The following is a 10,614-nucleotide window of genomic DNA, read 5'->3' as shown; positions in this document are numbered from 1 at the left end:
ATATCCCGCTGAGATAAGTTTATATTAGGTTGAAAATAAAAGTTTTGTTTTTATATATTTCTATAAGATAGTTTGAAGAAAAAATACTCACATTTGCAAAGTCCGAGGGCAGTATTTGAATGCCCGAAGGCCCAGGCGAAACATGTTGTACCATCGACGGCGGGCCTTGTATAGACGGGACAGGTATTCCATAGAAAGCAGCTGTCCATTTACTCTTTAATTTTTGACCTGGTTGCATTGTTGCCTGCACAGATGGTTGCACTTGGGCAGTCAACACTTGTTTTGGGGTCGGGCCAGCATACATAATAATGGATGGTCTCAGTTGGGGGGCTGCCTCGTCATCTCTCGCTCTCTTTGATGGAGGAGGCGTGCATTCTTCATAATTTGCATTATCCCTTGCCCTCTTACTGGGTGGCGACGGATATTCTTTACAATTTGCCTTAAAGAAGAGAAAAAAGTTAGTATGGTAAATAATTTCCCCCTTTATTTTAAAGAAGGAAAGTTATTAACTACAATTTTGTTTAGAAAAGTATTTATCTCATTTTAGTAAAGCAAAAAAACCCATATTCTCTCCCCCCTAAATTTAGGAAAATTAACCCACCCTATGTCTACCCTCTCATTGAGTTAATCATGCGTTTTATTCAAGCGAAAGGCATATCTTACTAACTTTTATTCAAATGTTAAAAAGCTAAAAAGCTAAAATCACTAAAATAACGAAGAAGCAATTAAGGTAAAAAACAATTATCTTTTATATTTTGTCACTAATAAAGGCGTTAACCCCCTCCCACAACGAAAATCATGGATTAACATCCGGGACTATAAAATAAAATTGATTTAAATAATTAAAAAATTAAAAAAGTTCCTAGAGACGAAATACATATATTTACACATTAGTTTTCTTGTCAATGGGTGTACATGTCTACACACCAAATCCCCCCTTACTATTAATGTGAAGAAATAGTTTGTTTTCATTTTACACTGATGGCGGTAGAATTGAAGACATTGCCCTTGCCCGGTACAGAATTTAATTACAAAGAAGCTGTTAGAAGCAATTTCTTGACCCCGCCCCCCGGTCCAGGCAGGGTCTAAATATTTTGTTATACTTAATTTGAAAATAATCTCTTTCACCAGTTCTCCGACCAATACCAGGCCCTTACTTTTAATGCGAAGACATAGTTTGTTTTCATTTTACACTGATGGCGGTCGAATTGAAGGCATTGCCCTCCCCCGTTACATAATTTACTTACAACGAATCTGTTAGAAGCGCTGTCTTTCCCCCGACGCCCTGTCACAGACTTTTCTGATTATATTTTTAAACTTAATTTGAAAATACTCTCTTTCTCCAGTTCTCCGACAAATACCAGGCCCTTACTTTTAATGCGAAGAAATAGTTTGTTTTCATTTTACACTGATGGCGGTAGAATTGAAGGCATTGCCCTCCCCCTTTACATAATTTACTTACAACGAAGCTGTTAGAAGCAATGTATTGCCCCCTCCCCCTTTCACATAATGTTCTAAATATATTGTTAAACTTAATTTGAAAATAATCTCTTTCACCGGCTCTCTGACAAATACAAGGCCCTTACTTTTAATGCGAAGAAATAGTTTGTTGTCATTTTACACTGATGGTGGTAGAATTGAAGGCATTGCCCTCCCCCTTTACATAATTTACTTACAACGAAGCTGTTAGAAGCAATGTATTGCCCCCTCCCCCCTTTCACATAATGTTCTAAATATATTGTTAAACTTAATTTGAAAATAATCTCTTTCACCGCCTCTCAGACAAATACCAGGCCCGTACTTTTTATGAGAAGTAATTGTTTTTTTTCATATGACTCTGATTGATGTAGAATTGAATTCATTGCTCTCCACCTGGCCCGACGTTTCGTTCAACGAAGTTGTTAGACGAAATGTCTTTCTGCCGCCACCAGGTCACAGCATCTACTCAATATAGTGTGTTAATTAATTTTAAAACAATATCTTTCACCGGTTCTCCGACAAATACAAGGTTAGGAATCTACAAGCTTAATATACAGCAATCTATTTTTGCTTAAAACTGTTTTAATTTGACAGCCAAAACAAAACCCTTTGGCTAGACCGATAGCGTGAACACACCGGAAAAAGGGTGACAGCTAATTATAACCTCGCGTAGAGCATTGTGTCAAAACCAGAGGGGTTAATAACAACAGTGACGGAAGTCAATGGTCACTTTTAGCTTGTATATATAACACTTGAAATTGTAAAAATTTAACTAAGTGATAATTTTTTATTTTTGCGAGAATTTTTTTTTAAAACGGTGAGGGGGGGGGGTTAGGTTTTTAGGGTAAAAGAAAATATTTTATGTATTTAATTTTGACGGAGAAACAGTTCCTTTTGACTTTGGCTGCCGCGTTTGTAAACCGAAAAGGGTGATAGCTAATTATAGGCCTCACATTGGAGTCTTGTGTCAAAACAGAGCGGCATTTTCATTAAAAATTGTCAGAAGTCAGTGATCGCTTTAGCTGGAAATATAGAAGGAAGGAATTTAACGAAAGGATAATTATTTCTTTTTGCGAGAATTTGGGATTGTAAAACAGTGTGGGAGGGGGTTAGGGTAAAAAGAATATATTTTATGTTTTCCATTGATTATAATGATGCTTGTATGGTTTGGGGGGGGGGGGGGGGGGGTAAAGGAAGATATTTAAGTTGTAGCTGAATATATTGGAGGATGACCAAGGAAAATTCGTTTGAAAATAAAAATGCACTTACATTGCTAATTGCGGCTGCCAATGCTTCTAAAGAGTTAAATTTATCCTTTGTTGTTTGCACTATGTCAAAATACTTTCTGATAATTTAATCACATTGCATGTCCGTTATATACGAAATCTCAAGGGCGAAGTGTTATGTAAGCAAGCCCTCTGATTGGCTGAGAAGGAAACACGTGATCTAACTGTTTCCGGGAAACTCATAACATTTGCCCAAAACAACAACAACAACAAATGCTGTTTCCCATTCCAGGACACCTTGACATTCGCCTCGAGCATGTACATGTCCAAAACAACAACAAATGCTGTTTTCTATTTCTGGAAACTCATAACATTCGCTGAGAGCGTGCCCAAAACAACAACAACAACAAATAAATCGACCTTGACATTCGCTGAGAGCGTGCACTTACAACAACAACAACATTGACCTTGACATTCACTGAGAGCGTGCACTTACAACAACAACAACAACATTGACCTTGACAATTGGCTCGAGCAACAACAACAAATACTATTTCTGGATCATAACATTCACCTGGAGCGTGCCAAAAACACACCTGGAGAAAGAGACCATTAAGAAAGAAGTCATTGACCCCATTAACCACGTGTTCTCTCTAGGGACTCTATGCCCATATTTGGGGTGCAAAAATGTTGTAGGTGGCAGCAGGGGTGGGTGACACGAGTAGAACCTCCCCTTCTACTGATGCCTATATTGCAAAGACCAAGTTTTCATCAGTCTTTGGGGTTTGCTGATCACATCTACTTTTCAACAACTAAAAATTAGGCTACCACATTGTTTGTATAGGGTCTGTTGATCTCTAATGGAAGTTCTTTTAAATGGTAGATTAATAATGGTAAGCTGATATATTTCTTTATACAATTGATTATAATTCATATCTTAAAAATGTTCACCCTTTGCAATTTGAAAGACTTTGGCTTTACTAATTATATAATAATCAGAGTATATAATCTTATAACAGTTTTCGTTTTAGCTTTAATTTTAGGCAGAAATCAAGCACATATAAAGCAGGGGAAGGACTATTTTCCTGAATCCAAACAACCAAGTCTAAAAATACTGTTAAAGGTTACTTGAAAAAGAACATCAGAAAAATGAAGCAACAAACATTTCAAAGGTCTGCCTACTGTTACTTGCTATCTTAGACTGGTAGACCTACAGGTTTTGGCAGCTATGTCACTAAAACTAGGACAAAAGTCCCCATTTTTATGTATTCCCATTTTTATGTAGAAGAGTTGACCTGTCAGAAGCATCAGCAACATAACGGCATATATGTTTATTTAATTAATTTAATTAATTAATTACCGTAACAGCATTTCATTAAAATGATGCTAATTAAAAGTCAAAAAAATGTTTTTAGGTGCTAGTAGGTACATTACCACACATAATAAAATTAAAATTCAGGTCTTGAATACATTACTTCTTGCATTTTGAGACGGCTAGGCTTTTAGGAGGAATCGTTATTTTTTTATGGGACTCAACGTGCGTTTTTTGCATAGAGAAGTTTATTTATATTTTTTATTTCTATTTGTTTTAATAATACCCGATTGAATTGAAAATTGAAAAAAAGTAGTCAAACCTTTTTAATAATAATCAAAATCTACCCAAAAAAATAGTTTTTATTTTGAATGTTTGGCACAAATGAGGGACATACATAGGCTGAGTGTCTGTAAAAAGTCCAAAAATAAACACTGTCATTCATAAATTTTACATCAATGTCATTTTTTAAGCCTACTTGAAAATAACCATCAGAGAAATGAAGTAGTTGGTTATTTAGGAAACTTACCTATTTTTGATAGTTATTCGACAGTGACTCAGTTTGCAGAATTAATGTCAATATATCCTCTAGTATGATTACAAGCAGCCTTCAGAAAATAAAAGCTTTTCAAATTAGATGGAGAATAGCATTTGCCAGTTCAATGTTTTTGTGTGGCTTAACACTGCTACAAATTTTAAGTTATTAAGTATATTTTGTATATTTTGTATGTATTTTTTTTTTAAGGAAGTTAATGATCTTTCTGGTGGATGTGGAATGAAATTTGAAGCTGTTATTGTTTCACAAGAATTTGAAGGAAAACCTCTTCTTGCTAGACATAGGTAACTTTGTTTTCATTTGTTTCTCTCTCTCTCTCTCTCTCTCTCTCCTCTCTCTCTCCCTCTCTCTCCTGAAATAGTAGGCCTGTTTTTTAGCACTGAGATCTTACATCTTTCTGCAGAGATTATCGGTTTTTAACTCATCTTTGTTCTAAGATCTTACAGCTCACTGATGTTAGCAAAAAGTATGAAGACCGCCACTGTTTTGCCATATAGAACAATGATGAGAGAACTTTGATGAACTGCTCATCATTCTTCTCAGACCGCTGATCAGAGCATAATGATGAAAGACGTTTGCACAAATATGACAAAAGATGTAAAATCTTAGTTCAAAGATTTCGCTTTTAAACGTTTTCTGACAAAACATATAAGATCTTAGCACATTGATGGATTAAAAAACAGGCCTAGTCTTAAATCCGTTTTTCAAAAGAACTATTATCATGATAATTGTTGTTAATAATGACACTTTTACTTTTTGGAGTTCTATTGTTGGCTTGTCTTTTCTAAAAAAGAAATTGGATTCTTGCTATGTATTAATCAAACAGTTTGTGGTAACGAACTGTAAGTAAGGAGCGACCCGGCTTAACTCTAAAAAACGGAATTTTAATATCAATAGATGCATCAAAAGAATCAGAGTTTTATTTTGATTTCAAATATATAAGTTTCATTAAGTTTATTCTTACCTATCAAAAGTTACGTGCCTAAGAAAATTTAGTTGATTTTCGAAAAAAGGGGGAAAAACCCCCTAAAAGTTATAGAACCTTAATGTAAATCACACCATCAGATTCAGTGTACCAGAGAATCCTACTGTAGAGGTTTCAAGCTCCTGTCAGAAATAATGTGGAATTTTCCATTTTTTGCCAGAGGAAAGATCACGGATGCGTGTTTTTTTGTTTTTTTGTTGTGTTTTTTTTCCCAGAGGTTATCACATTGACAAGGTGGTCCTAGAATATCTTGTGAGGGCTCATTCGAACGGAGATTAAAATTTCTAGTGCCCTTTTTAAGTGACCAAAAAATGGAGGGCAACTAGGCCCCCTCCCACGCTCATTTCTTCCCAAAGTCACCCGATCAAAATTTTAAGATAGCCATTTTGTTCAGCATGGTCGAAAATTATCATAAATATGTCTTTGAGGATGACTGAATCCCCCGAAGCCCCCAGGAGGAGGGCTGAAAGTTATGAACTTTACCCAATGTTAACATATAGTATTGGTTATTGGGACCCGGCTCAATGGTAACCGAAACTCTAGAAAACGGTATTTTGATACAAATAGATACATAAAAAGAATTGGATTTTAATGCTGATTTCAAATATATAAGTTTCATCAAGTTTAATCCTATCCATCAAAAGTTACACTTAATTGAAAGTTATTACCCAATGTTAACATATAGTATTGGTTATTGGGAAGTATACAGTACAGACGTTTTCAGGGGAGATTTTTCCTGGTAGTGGGGGGGGGGTCGGGGGTTATGTAGGAGGATCTTTCCATGAAGGAAGTTTTCATGGGGGAAGGGACATTGCTATGAAGGGGATGCCGGACTTCCCAGCATTATTTAAAAAAAGATCAGAAATTAAATATAAAACAAAAACAAGTTTTTCAACTGCAACAGCAGCAACATCAAAACTTTAAACGAACAGAAAATATTACGTATATGATTGGGTTCATCCCCTAGTCAATACCTAACTATTTAATACAGAGATTTTTTAATAATTTAATAATAGATATTTATTATGATTAAATGCATTTGAGATTAATAGGTCATTTTTAAATAATTGGAACAAAATTCAAACTTTAGCTTAAAGAGCATGATATTGACTATCGGGCGAACCCCCTAATATACGTATTAAAAATATATGAATATAGAAGTTTGTTACGTAAGTTAATTCGTAAGTTAGGTATATTTATTACTAATAAAAACGTTCGTAAATAAAATGAAACAAGTTTCGAGAAAGCCATTTAACCAAATAAAAGTAAATTAATGTGACAATTTTGTTTTAATTATTCATGTACTCTGAACCAATATCAAAATCTGAATTTTTACAAAAACGTTCAAAAATTAAATAAAAAAAACAAGTTTTTTTAACTGAAAGTAAGGAGCGACATTAAAACTTAAAACGAACAGAAATTATTCTGTATATGAAAGAGGCTGTCCCCTCCTCAACGCCTTGCTCTTTACGCTAAAGTTTGACTTTCTCACAACTCTATATTTTTTAAAACAATAAAAAACTTTAGCGTAAAGGAGGAGCGTTGAGGAGGGGACAGCCCTTTTATATACGGTATAATTTCTATTCGTTTTAAGTTTTAATGTCGCTCCTTACTTTCAGTTAAAAAAACTTGTTTTTTTTATTTAATCACAGAAAAAGATGGTGTAATACAGATGTCCAACTGAACACTTTTTTGGTAACTGATGAATTTGATGCTTTTGCTTTTCTGTCTTTGGTTTCTTCCAAAAACATTTTGATGAATGCTGGCTGTTACAAGTAAGCTTATGTAGAACATTTGATCTTTACACAGAAAATTACACAAATTCTTTCATTTAAAATCTTGTAATGTATCTATGATCAGTGTCAGAGGTAATGCTCAAGTGTTCCCTATAGTAAAGGCCATAAGGGTTCAATGTTTTATTATTGTTATTTTTTTCCTTAGAGGCACTTCACATAGAAGGAGTGGTTGTATAAATTTTGGACGGGGCTCATTCAATTGGAAATTGGAAGTTCTATAGCCCTTTATTAGAGTCAAAAGTAATTGGAGGGCAGCTAGCCCTCCCCCCCAACCCCATTTCCCCAAATGTATCCAATAAAAATTTTGAGATAGCCATTTTGTTAAAAGTAGTTCAACAATCAGATAACAAAAACTTTGGGGTCAGCACAACCCGTCAGAGCCCAGGGCCAGGTGCTGTAGGTTATGCCCCGGGGACATATTAGGTTTCTATGGAAGGAGTGCTTGTATAATCTTCAGAGAGGACTCATTTGATTGGTGATTGAAAGTTCTAGTTTACTGTATGAGGGTCAAAAGTAATCAGAGGGCAACTAGCCCCTCCCCAATGCCTTTTTTTCTCCAATAATAATTTTGAGATAGCCTTTTTGTTAAAAATATTTCAAAATCAGATAACAAAATCTCTGGGGTCAACACAGCCCCTCAAAGCCCAGGAGAGAAAGGGGATGGTTGGAAGGGGAAGGGGATGGTTGTATTAACTTCAGAGCGGGGATCATTTGACTGGAAATCAGAAGTTCGGAATCAGATCAGAACTGGAAACAGTGCTCGTTTTAAGAGTCGAAAATGATTGGTGAGCAACTAGCCCCCCCCCCCCCAAGCCCTTTTCTCCCAAATGCCTACAAGCAAAATTATGATATAGCCATTTTGTTCAAAATGGTTCAAAGATCAGATAAAAAAAAAACTCCAGGCTCAACACAACCCCCCAGAGGCTGGGACAAGTGTTGTATGTTGTGCCCTGGGGCGCATATAAGGTTTTTATATAAGGGGTGGTAGTAGAAACTTCGGAGATGTTTATTTGATTGGAAATTGAAAGCTCTGGTTTCCTTTTTAAGAATCAAAAGTGATCAGGGGGCATGTACCCCCCCCCCCTCTACGCCCTCTTTTCGCCAAATGCATCCAATCAAATTTTCAGAATGCACTTTTGTTCAAAATAGTCCAACGATCAGATAACAAAAACTTTGGGGGTAACACTACCCCCAGAGCTTGGGGGAAGGGCATGTAAGGTTTTTATGGATAAGGGGTCCGGATAAGCTTCAGAGGGGGCTCAAATAACTAAAAATTGAAAGCTCTATTTCCCTTTTCAAGAGTCAAAAGTTATTGGATGGCATCTAGCCCCCCCCCCCCCACACACACACAACCTCTTCCCAAAATGCATCCAATCAAATTTTTGAGATAGTCATTTTGTTCAAAATAGACCAAAGATCATATAACAAAAACTCCATGTTTACACAAACCCCTAGGACCCAGGGGCAAGTGCTGTTAGTTATATCCTGGGGACACATAAGGTTTTTATGGAAGGGGTGGTCTTATAAACTTCGGAGGGGGCTCATTTAATTGGAAATGGAAAGTTCTAGTTCTCTTTTTAAGAGTCAAAAGGGACCAGAGGGTAACTAGACCCACCCTGCCCTCTTTTTCCCACGTGCATTCAATTGTATTTTGAGATAGCTATTATGTTTAAAAAAGATCCAAGGTCATATAACAAGACGTCAGGGGTTGACAGATCCCTCCAGAGCCCGGGGGCAAGTGTTTTAAGGCATGCCCTTGGGCATATAAGATTTTTCTGGAAAGGGTGGTTGTATAAACTTTTGACGGGGCTTATTTCATTAGAAATGGAAAGCTATAGTTCCATTTTAAGAATCAAAAGTGATCAGAGGGTAAATAGACCCTCCTCCCTCTCACTTACTTTTTTCACGCCATAAATTCAAAAGAAAATATTAGTAATATAATCCGCTTTCGATAAAGTGCCAAAGTGTAGAGTAAATCGGTTGATGCAAATCTTGTCAGGCGTGAAAAGTCGCAGGCAAATTCTGGAGCATATGCTGACTTTTAAGAAAAACTTTTCTCATAATGTTCTTTATATTTATTTTCTGTAAAAATATTTATTTATAAATGTGGTGCACGGTGTTATGGTAGGGAGGGACATTTCAATCTCCCTGTAGTGGTCCAATCCTAGCTTTTCTTATTACTAGGCTATGGGACAAGATTTAGTCTTTTCCTGTACTAAAAGATTTTTGACCATCATTTAAACTAGTTGCTGTTAATCATCAAAATCTTTTGATATGTGAAAAGACAAAAATCACATCCCGTGAGTCCTGGCATGTTTGGGATCTATATAAATTTAATGTGTCACAATATCTATGGCTAGTGGCCAGTGACGTCAAGTGATGGAAAGTAAAGGGGGGGGGGGCAAAATTGTGCTTTTCAAAGTCTAATAGGTCCAATTTTGTTATTTTTTTTTCAGCAGAAATGCCAGAAAACCTTTTTTTTGTGAGAATACCAAAAAGGGTACTTTTTAAAATATTGGGGTGCAAAAGAATCTTTGAGGGTCGAAAGAATCTGATTCCCCCCCCCCCTCTTTCACGTCGCCAATGTTTATCAGCATTCGGAGTTTTTTTTATGGTTGTCAGGTCAAGGGTAAAATAGTAAAGCTCTTGTAATAAACAAAACTGTAAGTAAGAATAAGATCTTGAAAGAATTGAAGAAACCAAAGTCTTATTTTTACTTTGAGTTTTGTGTATTACAAGAGCTTTACTATTTTACCATAGTAACAAATGAACAAATAGTAAAAAATGAACAATGAACATAGTAATAAATAGACAAAGTAAACTGTTTGATAAGTGCAATCGATTGGCGCTAGCCAAAAAAAACAAATTGATTAGCTAACCAAGATTGGGAAGAAAAGACGATTGGTTTAAGGGACACGCCTTTTCAGATTGCTGAAGAAATTTCTGCGTATGTGTAAGTCTGTGGAAAGTATTTCCTTGCTATTGGACCATGAAAAGTTTAGTTTAAGCTTCTGATATAGGATAAAATAATGATTTTATATTGTTTTATAGTATTTAATTATTTTTAAATTCGGATAGATCATTCCGTGGATCTGTTTCTGAACAGGTGTTCATGAAAGCATTTGAGCTCAGACAAAGGGACTCGTAAGCACATAGACTAAAATGACAGTTACTAGTGTCCATATCCTAGCTAGGGGCTTTACTGATAATAGGTAGATAGCTGTTCTCAGAACAGTAAGAAAATCTACACTCACAATAAA

General features: G+C 35.8%; 1 protein-coding gene across 1 annotated transcript in view; it reads left to right on the top strand.

Annotated features, from left to right (window-relative positions):
• The first annotated feature begins 4,762 nt into the window (after positions 1-4,762).
• Positions 4,763-10,614, top strand: part of Mvk (Mevalonate kinase) — a 108,695-nt gene continuing 102,843 nt past the window's right edge. The window contains exon 1 of the mRNA XM_089100668.1: positions 4,763-4,857. The gene's annotated coding sequence lies outside the window, so the exon portion shown is untranslated. The remainder of the gene's footprint in view (positions 4,858-10,614) is intronic.

Source organism: Artemia sp. Qi Xiang Cuo, chromosome 14 (genome assembly GCF_049724085.1).
Source record: "Artemia sp. Qi Xiang Cuo chromosome 14, ASM4972408v1, whole genome shotgun sequence".
NCBI lineage: Eukaryota > Metazoa > Arthropoda > Branchiopoda > Anostraca > Artemiidae > Artemia > Artemia sp. Qi Xiang Cuo.
This window is presented reverse-complemented; position numbering and strand designations above follow the sequence as displayed.